This window comes from Gorilla gorilla, chromosome 7 (assembly GCF_029281585.2).
Source record: "Gorilla gorilla gorilla isolate KB3781 chromosome 7, NHGRI_mGorGor1-v2.1_pri, whole genome shotgun sequence".
NCBI classification, from domain to species: Eukaryota; Metazoa; Chordata; class Mammalia; order Primates; family Hominidae; genus Gorilla; species Gorilla gorilla.
In genome coordinates this window covers 114,753,439-114,768,044 of record NC_073231.2, presented here as the reverse complement: position 1 = coordinate 114,768,044, position 14,606 = coordinate 114,753,439, and the positions used below count along the sequence as shown (strand labels likewise).

General features: G+C 35.4%; 1 long non-coding RNA gene across 2 annotated transcripts in view; it reads left to right on the top strand.

Moving 5' to 3' along the window:
• Positions 1–4,718: 4,718 nt before the first annotated feature.
• LOC129524342 (uncharacterized) overlaps positions 4,719–14,606 on the top strand; it is a 50,464-nt gene continuing 40,576 nt past the window's right edge. For both annotated transcript variants that reach the window (XR_010134890.1, XR_010134891.1), the window contains exon 1: positions 4,719–4,852. This is a non-coding gene — a long non-coding RNA (uncharacterized lncRNA). The remainder of the gene's footprint in view (positions 4,853–14,606) is intronic.

Genomic DNA, 14,606 nt, shown 5'->3' with positions numbered 1-14,606 from the left:
AGTTAAGAAATTCCCCATTAAAGATAACGTTATTTGTTTCAACGGAGAAATATGAATATAAATGTTGGTGGATCACAGTATCATTGCAAAAATGATGTTATCACTCCATTATAATAAAAAATGTGTGACACAGAAATATACTTGGAATTTGTTGTAGTGTATTCTTAATTCAGAAGTTGGCAAATTTGTGTCTTGTAAGGGTCCAGATAGAAAACATTTCAGGCTTTGCTGGGCATATGGTCTTTGTTGCAACTACTGTTTAGTGCAATAGCAGCCATAGACAATTCATAAACAAAAGAGCATGGCTGTGTTCCAATAAAACTATTTACTGAAACAGGCAACATTTCAGATTTAGCCAGAGGACTATAGTTTGCCAAAGCCTGCCCCAATTCTTCAGCATCCAAATGAGCTGTGTTGAAATTGCAATTAAAAAGAAGAAACATATCCACTACAAGCAGTATTATAATAGCCCCACTTACAGTAGTCTCCCTTTGTACTCGATGTTAATCACATTTCATAAGTGTTTGAATCTCTGAATAGCTACTTTGCAAATTAACTTAAGTGTTCTACAGTGATATTGAACTTATTTTGAATGACTTCTCTAAACTGCATTGTGTTCAAAATTAGAAAATTTAAATCAATATGTTCACAAATGGACTGCCAAAAATTCCAGTGTTTGAAGCTTTTAGCATTTTGTAATCATTGAAAACAAAACTTGCAAGCAGGGAGACATTGAAATTTATTCTTCCATAGCAAGAGAGGACCTGAATAAATTAATTTTTTGAGCTCAATGTAAGAGATTTATTTTTTGAATTTCAAAGCCTATACTTTCAAGCATCACAACTTACAGAAATAATCTTTTGATAGAGCTTCTATTTTAATTGGATATATGTATATTTTGCATAAATAGAATGAAATTGAGAAGCTCTATGATTTTACATCATATAAGTTCTGTGAAATGTTCAAAAGTATTGTAAATAGTGACAAATTACTTGACAAGTTTTATCCTGTACGAATATTTATTGAATAAAGATACTCTAAATAAAGGCAAAAAGGTAGTATCTATGGAAATATTTTGGCTAAAGTATTACACATTAAAAATATAGAACAGATCATTTTCCCTATTAAGCAGTATTTTTCTGAGCTTAGTAGGTAGCAGAGCACTAAGAGAGGAAGTTTATTTTTTTCTCAGTCAAAACTTCATGTTTTACAGAGATGAGCCAATTGAAGCCATCAGAATATCAAATTTATTAATCCTAAAATGCAAGTTTAAAGAAGATTGAAGGCAATTAAAAATAATCCAATTCTATAATAGGGATGAAAATATAATCAGAAGAATAACAGAAGCAATATTAAAGATGGATACAGCTAAGAAACTGATTAAAGCGAATGAGCCTTATCTATGCAAAATAATTTTTCTGCTTGTATTCTATTAGTCAGATAATCAACTACAAGTTTTTTAAAATTTTGTATTATCTTATATAGTATTTTATTTTAGAAAGAACTGTATTTTTGAAAATTGGTTTACTATTCTTACTAGCCTACAACATAGTTATATTTAAACCCATTTGCCAGTCTATGTATATTTAAAATTGTATAATTTTATTGATCTTAGTGTCCTGTTTTATTCTCAAAACTGTCCTGTTTGGAATATAATTTGTGTCTTTGTGACAGTGATCAACAAATCCAAAAGATCTTCTTTAGAACTCAGACACTTTGAATGGCAAAGAATGGGAGAATTTTAATAATTTCCATTCAGTGTCTCTTAGCATGTCACCCAGATAATCTCATCTAACTTTCATAATAACTCTACTCTAGATGTTATTTACTCTATTAAAATACAACAAAAACAGCCAGGCAAGTGGCTCACACCTGTAATGTCAGCACTTTGGGAGGCCAAGGTGAGTAGATCATTTGAGGTGAGGAGTTTGAGACCAGCCTGGACAACATGGTGAAACCCTGTCTCTACTAAAAATACAAAAATTAGCCAGGCATGGTCACGGGTGACCGTAATTCCAGCTACTAGGAAGGCTGAGGCAGGAGACTCACTGGAGCCTGGGAGGCGGAGGTTGCAGTGAGCTGAGATCACGCCACTGTACTCCAGACTGGATGACAGAGTGAGACCCTGTCTTCAAAAACCAAAATAATAAAAATAATAAAATACAACAAAAATGAAGGTTAGAAAAGTGAAGTAAATTGCTGAAGATCACACAACTATTAATTTGCAAAGACAGAATTAAAACTTCGCTTTGCCTGTCTCTAAAGTCTTAGCTTTTAATTATTATGCCATATTTTGGAAGACAGATTCTTAATCTTATTATTAATGTTTGTTATTATCTGATTATAAAGCTGGAATACAAAAAATATGTTTTTAAAAAGTCTGTAGTATCAGGCGGGGCGCGGTGGCTCATGCCTGTAATCCCAGCACTTTGGGAGGCCAAGGCAGGTGGATCACCTGAGGTCAGGAGTTCAAGACCAGCCTGACCAACATGGAGAAACCTTGTCTCTACTAAAAATATAAAATTAGCCGGGCATGGTGGCGCATGCCTGTAATCCCAGCTACTTGGGAAGCTGAGGCAGGAGAATCACTTGAACCTGGGAGGCAGAGATTGCATTGAGCCAAAATTGCACCACTGCACTACAGCCTGGGCAACAAGAGCAAAACTCCATCTCAAAAAAAAAAAAAAAAAAAGTCTGTAGTATCAGTACAAATAAATAACTTTGGTAGTATTTGGGAGGTATTTCCTCAATTATTTTTCTAACACATAACTGAATGTATTTCAGTAATTGAGATCATATAATATATTCCTTTAGCCTGAGAGAAAAAAAAAAACATAATGTGGTAAATAGTTGAAACCAAACTTCCAAATAGTCTTGGGATGTTGTCTTTATAGCAACTTGGTCTTATTTCGTAAGTGCCAAATGTTTTTCCTTAAGGGCCTCAGAAAAATGGCCCTATAAAAGAAACAACTTATAATAAATATGTGGCCAAATTTTATACAGAATATTCAAATCACATTCAGCTCCTTTGGTAGTGATCTTTAATAAAACTCTAAGTTTCTAGAGCCTAGTTGGAGAACAGAGGTCATGGTTTGCTTGACTTTGTGTTTGAGACAGGCTTTGTGTACTCAAAAAGATTTGTGAAGTTGAAATGCATTTTGCAAAATGAAGAATCCTCCATGGATACTTTAAGTAATGTTGAAATTCTTGAGCAATGGCATGTGTTGCTCAAAATCTCTCAGAGGAGATTTTGAATGGAACAAATTGTAAGATACTCTCTTTACAGTGTTACTTAGGATCAAAAAATAGTAACAATGTGAAGATGATTTTTTTTTCTGGAACAAGAAGTACTTCTCAAGTGGAATCCAACTCTAGACATTTATCAAGATGACTGCTCCTCCCACGTGTAATAAAGAATCCATAAGCCCTCATGATGAGCAGTATTTATAGTCATGTTTACATTTTATTGTGAGTTATAGGAAAAAATATTCTTTTGGTCTGTAATGGTTTGTTGCTCAGTTTGGCATTTAGCTCTGGTTTGTATTTACAGATAAAATTTTGAGATAGGAAAATTAATTTGCTTTTACATAATGTCAATTCTATTCTTTTCCAAATCTCCCTAGTTTTTCAATGATTCAATCTTGGAAAATTTTACATCAAGATTGTGTTTATTATTTGTGTTAATGTTCTCATTTTACAAGTACTAAATTAAGAATTTTTTAAAACAAAAATAAAGAGACGTTCTGACTTCAGACATAGCTCCTTATTTTGTCACTGCAGGAGGCAATCAGACTGACCTGGGTCCCAATTGTAACTAAGCTTTTTTATTTGTTTGAACCTCAGGTTCCTATTTATATGTTGGAGACAACTACTTCTTAGTGGTGCTTTGAGGATTCAGTAAGGTAACAGGCAAAGACTTAGCCAGTAGGCTGGCACATAATACATGAAACACAAGGAAGGTTATTTGGGCTGGAGGGTAGTGGGTAATGGAGGGATGTTGGTCACGTAGACAAGAGGGTAAGTATTTGAGATCTACTGCATGGCATGGTGACTGGAGTTAATAATAATGTATTGTATGCTGAAAAATTGCCAAGGGAGTACATTTTAAATGTAGTCACCACAAAAAAATTATAAGTATGTGAGGTGATGTCTATGTCACTTAGCTTGATTTAATTATCCCAAAATGTGTACATGTATAAAAACACATTGTACACTATAAATATATGCAATTATTGTCATTCAAAAAATTTAAAAACAAAGTTGTTTTTTATTATCTTTCTTAAAAGTGCAAAATGAAAGAAAAAGAAAAGAAATACAAAAACTAAGGCTTGCAAGCTTAGAGAAGTTGCATATTCAGAAGGCATTAATCCTATAATATATACACATAATTCTCAAAGCATAATGTGTGTGGAGACACTCAAAGAACTCCTGCTAAAATGTTGCTATGATCAGAGACAGGAAAAATAAAGAGACTCCTTGGATATCTACAGGAAAGATTGTGAGATAGGACTCATAACTCAGATGAACTAGAGGAAGTAAAGCCATTGGGAGATAGGCCAGGTGCCAACCCCAATCAGCAGACTCATCCACTGAGTGTCAGGTTCTGTGCCAACTCTATGGACACAAGTGCAAGTTAAACAAGCCCTGCCTTCAGGGAAACACAATTAACCAGAAGAGTTATTTATGCACAAGCTACTCTGCTGTAGAGAGGGTTGCTTACTAACACAGCCAGGGAGGACTGGGGAAGGATTCCAGCTGCCTGAGCTAAGCCAGGAAGGGAAAATTGGAGTTAGCAAGGCAAGGAAGGTCATTCCAGGCAGTGGAAACAGAATGAGCAAAGGCAAGAGAAAAGGTAATGTTTTATTTAACTAAAAATATGCTATGTGTTTGGAGCTTAAGGATCATGTGAAGAGTGGGCAGAGGTGGAGCCAGGGTGGAAACAGGGTCATGAAGGGTTCTCTCTGCCAGGCTATGGTTCTAGCCACACATAAATGCTTGCAGTTCCTGAATGTAGCACTATCTTAGTCTGGGCTGCTATAACTGAATACCATAGACTGGGTGGCTTAAACAACAAATATTTATTTCTCACAATTCTGCAGGCTGGAATTTTGACGTCATGGTGCTAGCATGGTCAGGTTGTCAGTGAGTGTCCTCCTGTTGGTTCACAGATGGTTGCTTGTGTTCTAACATGGGCTAGGGAGAGAAAGCATGCTGTCTTGTGTGTCTTTTATTATAAGAACACTAATCCCATCATGGAGGTTCCACCCTTATGATCTAATTAACTCTCAAAAATCCCATCTTTACACACCATCACACTGGAGATTTGGTTTCTACGTATGCATTTTGAAGAGACATAAGCATTTAGTCCATAGCCACCAATCTCCCTGTTAACTTTACAACTGGCCCTCTTCTCATTACTGTAATATGTCTGGCCCATTCCTTCTTCAGCATCTTTGCACATGTTGTTCCCTCTGCTTAGCCCCTCTTCTCCAAGATTTTGTTGTGATGGCCCTTACAACTCAGGTCTCAAGGCAAATATAACCTTCTGAAAAAAAGCCTTTACTGACTCTGTCTCTTAATAGTTTTCCCCTAACAACTTATAATAATTTGAATTTGTATCATATACTTTCTTGTTTGTGTTTGAATTAATCTCCTTCCCCCCAGTAGAAAGAAAGCTGCATGAAAGTGGGACCTTTTCTGTGTTGTTCACGCCTGTAATTCTGTGCCTAGAACAGAGCATGACGCACATTGATACCCAATCAATAAATCATAGGCTTTTCCTTCTGTTGGAAAGTCCCATCATTTCTGCACCAAGCCAATTCCAACCTTCAAGAGGTGTCTAGGAAACTTTCCATTCATCTCTCTTACTTCCTCATTGCTCTCAGAATGAGGTAATTTTTTTTTTTTTTTTTTTTTTAGATGGAGTTTCACTCTTATTGCCCAGGCTGGAGTGCAATGGCACAATCTTGGCTCACTGCAACCTCCGCCCCCTGGGTTCAAGCGGTTCTCCTGCCTCAGCCTCCTGAGTAGCTGGGATTGCAGGCATGCACCACCCACCCGGCTAATTTTGTATTTTTAGTAGAGACAGGATTTCTCCATGTTGGTCAGGCTGGTCTCAAACTCCCGACCTCAGGTGATCCACCCACCTCAGACTCCCAAAGTGCAGGGATTACAGGTGTGAGCCACCGCACCCAACCGAGGTGATTTCTAAAAACTGTTCTCTGAGAGAGTACCTTGTACACATTTCTATTTCAACCTTATTATACTGCACTTTATACTGCACTGTATATATTACATATATTATATACTATATATAGGTATATAGATATACCTATATATGTATATAATACTGCACTATTATACTGCATCTGTTTGTCTCTCTTCCATTTTATTTTGAACTCCCTGGAAGCAAGAGCTGTGTCAACCGGTTTTTTTTATTACCAAATGCCCAGCATGGGGTCTGATAACAGTAGATGCTCAGACAGTTGTTGAGTGTTGGTGAATAAGTGAAGGAGGATTGAAGAGGATTGAGACTAGAGGTAGGGAGGGCAGATAGGAGTCTCTGATATCCACTGCTAGGAATCTCACCTTTGAAAGTATACTTACACGTGCACAACGATGATAGTGGGGCATAATAAAAACAGGAAACAAGCTACATTCTCATCAAAAGGCAATGATTAAATCATATAGTCTACATCTTTATAATGAAATACTAAGTAGCCATTAAAAATATAACATATATTCACATACTTAAATAGAAATCTCTCCAAATCTTTTATTAAGTGAAAAAGATTAAGTGAGAAACTATTATGTAAAGCAAGTAATATGGTTTGACTCTGTGTCCCCACCCAAATCTCATAGCTCCCATAATTCCCACGTGTTGTGTCAGGGACCAGGTGGGAGATGACTGCATCATGGGGGCAGGTCTTTCCTGTGCTGTACTTGTGATAGTGAATGGGTCTCACGAGATATGATGGTTTTAAAAACAGGAGTTTAACTGCACAAGCTCTCTCTTTGCCTGCTGGCATCCATGAAAGATGTGACTTGTTCCTCCTTGCCTTCCACCATGATTGTGAGGCCTCCCCAGCCAAGTGGAACTGTAAGTCCAATAAATCTCTTTCTTGTGTAAATTGCCCAGTCTTGGGAATGTCTTTATCAGCAGCACGAAAACAAACTAATACAGCATGTTCCCATTTGTGTAAAGAAATACTCAAAACTTATGTCTTATCATCCATACATATACATGTATGCAAATATAAAGGAACAAGAACTAAAGGGATATACACCAAATGCTTAACAGTGGGTATATATGTGCAAGGAGAGAATTAGGATGTGCTATGGAAAGAGAAAATTCACCATTCGTACTTTTATATTATTTGAATTTTTTACAAGGAGAATTTTTTTTATTAATTATGTAATTAAACATGATTTTAGTCTATGTCACTAATATGGGCAAGAAGTTATTGGGATCTGATCAATGACAATTGCAAAAAAAAATTTTCAGATTTGTAGAACTTAGTGAATAATTGTAGAAAATGAGGGAGAAGGAAAAGTCTAGGGTGACCAAGATTTTAACCTTAGATACTTCAGTGGATGGTGATATTTACTCTGTCAGACAACAAGGCAGAGAATACAAGATTTAGATGGGAAGAAGATATGTTTAGTTTAGGCATGTTGAGTTTGAGGTGCTTATGGAATTTTCAAATGGACACATTTACTAGTTAGTTGTACGTATGGGTCTTGAGTACTGGATAGAGACTGGGAATTAAAAATGAAGATTTGGGACAATCAACACAGATTAGATACTGAAGTTGGAGAGCAGGTGTTTGTCTATCAGCAGTCATATAGCAGGGAGATCAATAAGTCCCTCGAAATGATATGTAAAATTTGTGAATATGCCCCCTACCCCCCAGTCCTCACACTTCTCTTAAAGAGTTCATCATTTCAACAGATTTTTGAAAGAAGCTCATGACTCGAAAAGATTGAGAGGAATCTGTAGAGTGAGAATGGAAAATGGTTGATGATAAACCTTGAGGATGACCAGTGAAGGAAGCTAATTTTTCTTAAAGAAGTGAGAGAACAAAAAGAAATCATGATGGAGACTTAGAATTTGCAAGGAGATAAACAGAGACATAAGAATATTAAGAAAGTTAAGAATATTAGGGTGGAGAAAAATCAAGAAAAATGAACTATTTGAAAGTATGAAATTCTTCGGAAAGTTCCACTAAATGCAATCTTCCTGCTAAGTAGAGGAAGCAGGTAACTTAAGGCTATATACCAACAAATTAATAATTATCTTATTTGTCAAGGAATACAGAAGCAAACAGAATGACGTAAGATGTCTGCTTATTTGCAAAATATCCTATCTTGGTTTGAAATTTTGTTTTTTCTTTTTTCTGAGTTATGAAACCCTAGAAATTATCCAAGTATTAATAGAATAATGGCCTATGATCCTGAACCAAAAATCAGAGAGCCCTCAGATGGGAAATGTTTATTGGAGGCTGTTTCATACTAATTTATGCAGTGACAGCATATAAACATTTCATAGAGAGAGATTAAGGAACTTGTCATTGTACTGCGTATGGGTTACAACATACATATTACTAACCACAGTCTCCACAAAGCTAGCATGTGGCAGAGCCTGAATATTAGCCTAAGTGTGTATTCTGAACACCAGACACATTTCTTCTTCATTGGAAGAAGTAACACTACATATTGTGTCACTAACCCAGTACCTATCTGGTTAAATCAGATCTCCTTCCAAGACTTTTTCTGAGAAAAGTGATATTTCAAATAGCATGATGTTGGGACATACAAGTTCTGAAATGTTTTCTCCTAGATGCCTAAACCAACAGTCTTTGGAGGGCTTGGAGAAGGCAGTAAGCCAGGGTGTGGTGCAGAAAACCAGTGCCTACACACAGTGGGCCTTCAGTTTGCTTCTTGGGACCCCGATTGACTCAGAAAAGCTTTCTTCTAACTTAGTTTGCATTACCTTGGAGATTAGTTAGGAGAGTAAATCCAAAAATGGCAATGAAAGTTTCATTACTCATCTGAGGTATCCATTTAGATTTTACTTTGTTTCATTTTATATTTCATTTTTGCATTTCCCCATCTTCTTGCAGTCTTCTGTAGGCTCCTGCTACTATGTACATTCTTTCCAGGGTTCCAGGGTTAGTCACTGTAGTTTGCATACATTGAGTTGTCTGTAGTACCTTTAATGTCCTGAGTTATGCTGTGGTGTGGAAACTATAGCTGTTACAAAGAGTAAATGATCTGTGAGTCCAGTATTTCTGCAAGAGAGAAACATAAAATAAATCCCTTTCAGGGAATAATATTAAAGGGAAAAATAGAAGAGAAAGAGAAAGAGAGCTTTTGTTATCAATTTGCCCAGTTTCTTGACTACCTCTGAGTCAATTTCATCAGTGGGGATGCTCAATTCCATCCTAGCACAGGGTAGAAAACTTTTATGTCCAAGTTAAGAACCAAAAAGGGAACTAAATAGGTTTTTCTCTATGCTAGCTTCAGACAGTATCCCTGGAGATGTTCCTGTGACTGAATCAGGATGTTCAGACAGCCTGGCAAAGCATATTTTCCCTTTTATTTAAAACAAAAATTGAAATTCCTCGTATTGTTTCATGTCCTCTCATACTTTGAAATCTCTACTGGAAACCACATAAACCTTGGTAGTAAAAGCAAGATTTGGCACATATTATTAAAATGTTCGTTTTTAGACAATCTCTTGTGAAACCAAGTTTTTCATACAACTTCTAGTTCACCAATTTTGGTTTTATTTTTTCTTTCTTGTCATACAGTGATCAGTAGAAAAAGAAGCAGCAGGAGAGAAAATGAAGGGAAGTAATGGACCCAAATTACCTACACTTTCAACCTTTAGCAGTGCTTCATGATTAGACGAGATAATGTTGTGTTGGTAGGGTTTTGAACAAATTGTAGAGCTCAGTAAATGTCTCATATTATTATAATTCATAATGCCAACGACAAAAGAAAATATTATTATGAATTTTTGTTCTTTTTCCCATATTTCATATGAAAAGTTTTTTTTAATAAAAGGCAATTTTGATTCAGTGGAAAGATAACTGGCCTGAGAGTACAGAGAATTTAGTTTCAATTTTGTTATGGATTTTATGCATTTGTGTAATAGTGACATTTCTATTTGAATGTATTTCATAGCAATGGAATATTTCTTAACTCTCAAAAAGAAACTAAGAAGTCACTATTAAAAAACTTATAAACGAGTTTATTCCATAGAAATATCAGGGGAAATAGCCCCCAATATTTCAACGTAGGTTCTTTTCCATTTTTCCTAAGTGTCAACCAGCCTCAGAAATAAAGAGAAAGAACACAAAAGAGAGAAACTTTACAGCTGGGTCTCCAGGGGTGACATCACATGTCAGCAGGTTCCATGATGCCCCTGAGGTGCAAAACCAGCAAGTTTTTATTAGCGATTTTCAAAGGGGAGGGAGTGTATGAATAGGGTGTGGATCACAGAGATCACATGCTTCAAAAGGCAATAAAATTCACAAGGCAAATAGGGGCAGAGCAAGATCACAAGGCCAGGGCAAAATTAGAATTGTTGATGAGGTTTCATGTCCCACTGTGCACACATTGTCATTGATAAACATCTTAACAGGAAACAGGCTTTGAGAGCAGACAACCGGTCTGACTAGAATTTCGCCAGGCTGGAATTTCCCAATCCTAGCAAGCCCGGGGGGCACTGCAGGGGACCAGGGTGTATTTCATCCCTTATCTACAACTGCATAAGACAGACACTTCTAGAGCGGCCATTTTAGAGACCTCTCCCTGGGAACGCATTCTTTTCCCAGGGCTGTTCCTTGCTGAGAAATAGAATTCAGTGATATTTCTCGTGTTCGCTTTTCCAAGAAGAGAAATATGACTGTGTTCTGCCCGGCTCCGCAGGCAGTCAGACCTTATGGTTGCCTCCCTTGTTCCCTGAAAATCACTGTTATCCTGTTTTTTTAGGATGCCCAGATATCATATTGTTCAAACACACATGTTTTACAAAAAATTTGTACAGATAACACAATCATCACAGGGTTCTGAGGCAACATACATCCTCAGGTTATGAAGATGATGGGATTAAGAGATTAAAGTAAAGACAGGCATAGGAAATTATAAGAGTATTGATTGGGGAAGTGATAAATGTCCATGAAATCTTCACAGTCTATGTTCAGAGATTGCAATAAAGACAGGTGTAAGAAATTATAAAAGTATTAATTTTGGGAACTAATAAATGTCCATGAAATCTTCACAATTTATGTTCTTCTGCCGTGGCTTCAGCCGGTCCCTCCGTTTGGGGTCCCTGACTTCCCGCAACATAGAAATAATCTTCTTCAAGTAAGAAATACTGGCAAAATTCAGTGAAAATTCTTCTTAAGATATTTTTCAATTATAATGAAACTTTACAAATTACCAGGGTACTGGCCAGTGCTCAGTTTTATATATTTTAAGTATAAATTATTTAGAAAATTGAGGCATTTATAGTAATGAAAAGACAATTACTATCATCAAATCTTATTAGGTCTTCATACTTTATCATACATGATTTAAATCAGTATTTTAGGTAATATTAGAGATGAAATAAAACCTCCCTTAAAGGAGGGTTTAATATTTAAATCACTGTCTCCTCTCCCAAAATAACCATTTTCTGGAAACTGATGTTTAAAAATCTTACATATGCTTTCATACCATTCCTACATAATTATGTGTCTATAAATATTATGCAATATTATTTTTCATGCCATTTTATGTATATGTTTCAGACTGTATATATCATTCTGAAAATAGTCACCATTCAACATTATTTTTATTTGATTTATCCATAGTACATAGACTTACAGTTCATGTATTTTAATTTCTTTGTGGTATTCCAGTGTATAAAATATAGAAAAAAATGTTTATGCATGCTTTAATGAACATTTAGATTGCTGCCTAAATTTTCAGCATTATGAACAATGCTGCAGTGATTAATCTTGTGTATATCATCATGTGCATAAATGTGAGAATTTCTCTAGGATATATATGTAGAAGTGAAATTTGTGGGTTGAAAACTATGTACATATTTAAATTTGCTAGATATTGTCAAATCATTCTCCAAAAGGTCTATACCAGTTCCAAATCTCAGTATTTTTATATGATGTCACAGATATCTTGCTTCATGTTTGTGATACTATTTGCATTAACAGACTTTACTTATTTGCCCATCTGGGGTTAAGGACATACAAGTGGGAAGCAGGGAACTGGTATTCTATTTTTTATTTAATTTCCATTTCTTTGATTACTAATGAGGTAAAGCATCTTTGAATATGATGATTGGAGTTTGATGTTTCTCTACTGTAAATTGCTTTGGTCATAATGTTTGCCCATATTTCTATTGAATGGATTTGAGTTGCAAATATCATTTTTCAGTTTGTGGTTTGTCTTTTATCTTTGTTTATGATCTTTTGTGGAACAGAAAGTTTAATGTTGTAAATGTAACAACTTTTTGCTTATAGATTTTGCTCTTTGTGTCTTATTTTGTCACCATTTCCTTCCTGAAATCAAAAGTATATTTTCAATATGTTCTTCAAAAAGTTTTAAAGATCAAGCATTAGGGCTGGGCGTGGTGGCTCGTGCATGTAATCCCAGCACTTTGGGAGGCCGAGGCAGGCGGATCATGAGGTCGAGATCGAGACAATCCTGGTCAACATGATGAAACCCCGTCTCTACTAAAAATACAAAAATTAGCTGGGTGTGTTGGCACACACCTGTAGTCCCAGCTACTCGGGAGGCTGAGGCAGGAGAATCACTTGAACTTGGGAGGCAGAAGTTGCAGTGAGCCAAGATTGTGCCACTGCACTCCAGCCTGGCGAGTGAGTGAGACTCAGTCTCAAAAAAAAAAAAAAAAAAGATCTAGCATTAGGTCGTTCATCTATCTGGAATTTAGTTTAATTGTAATGTGAGATATGTCTAATTTAATTCTTTTTCATATTGATAACCACACATAACCATAGTTGGCATTACTAATCCATAAAGAAAAGCTACATCACCCATAGTGTTTTGATTAATACTATCATTCATCATAGTATTTGTGGTTAACATTATGATTAATGTGACTTAAAATCTGAGACCCTGCCAGTGTCATTTACTTCTCTTGGCAGTATACTCTTTTATATAAGTCTTACAATCAGCTTGTCTATTTAATCCAAAGAAAAACTTTCAGGAGTGTATAATAAAATGCATTGAATTTATAGATCAATTTGGAGAGAAATGATATCTTTAAAATTTTGCATCATTATAACCATGAATATTTATTCCATTCTTGTTACTTAGGTCTTCTCTTACTGTCTTGGTTATTTATTCTTTTTTATTGCAGAATTGTATTCGTTATATAAATATCTTGTAATTTGTTTGCTCATTCTCCTGCTAATGGGCTTTGGGTTCTTTCCAGCTTTTGGCTATCATAAACAAACCTGCTGTGGACATTTTTACATGACTTTAAGTGGACATAAGCACCTGCTTTTGTTGGACACATACTCAAGGGTATAATTGCTTAGTCAAAGGGTACACATATGATTAGCTTTAGCAGATACTGCAAAATGGTAGACATGCATATTCAGACATTTAATAGCAATATAAAAGACTGCCAGATGGTCTAAAACCTCAGCAACTTTGAAATTATATTTTTAATTTTAGCTATTCTGGTGCTGAGTATGTCTTTGTATCCTTTTTGTGGCTTTAAACTTGTCTTTGATTACTAATGATGTTGAGCACCTCTTCATATATATAGCGCTGATTTTATTATCCTCTTTTGTGAAGTATTTGGTTAAGTCTCTTGCCTTTTTTAAAAAAACTGTACATTTTTCCTTTTCGTATAGTTTAGTATGCATTATTTATATATCTTGGATACAAGCTTTTTGACAAATATATGTATTGTAAATCTCTGCTCCCAATCAGTAGCTTTCCTCTCTAGTATATTAAGTACTGTAATTCAATAAACAATAAAAAATTTATTTCATAGTGATTTTTTTATCCCATTTAAAAAATATTTGCTTATCCCAAGATCATGAAGATATTCCCCTTTTTATTTCGAGAAGACTGATGATTCTACTTTTTACATCATGATCTGTTTTGATTGTATTGATCTATAATCTAAGGTGTTGGGAGGGGTCAAATTTCATATTTTAGCTATTCAGTTGACTCAACTCCATATTTTGAAAAGACCACCTTTCCCCTCTGATTGGTAATGGAAACTTGGTTGTAAATCAGTTACTAAACACTTGAAAGATTTGTTTCAGGACTCTATGCCATTCTGTTGATCTCTTTCTCTATTCTTGTATTGGTTAGACTGAATTCATCCTTCATCCTTCAATCAACCACACTAAATTAATTACTTTTGGTTTAAAAATAATCACTCTATACGTAGAGTAAATCTATCAGATTTTCTCCTTCTTTGAGATTGTTTTGGTTAATTTAATTCCTTACATTTTCTTATACATTTTAGAATGTTAATTTATACATACACAACAATTTGGATTACGATCAAACTAGCATTGACTCTATAGGTCAGTTTGGAACAAATAGACACCTTT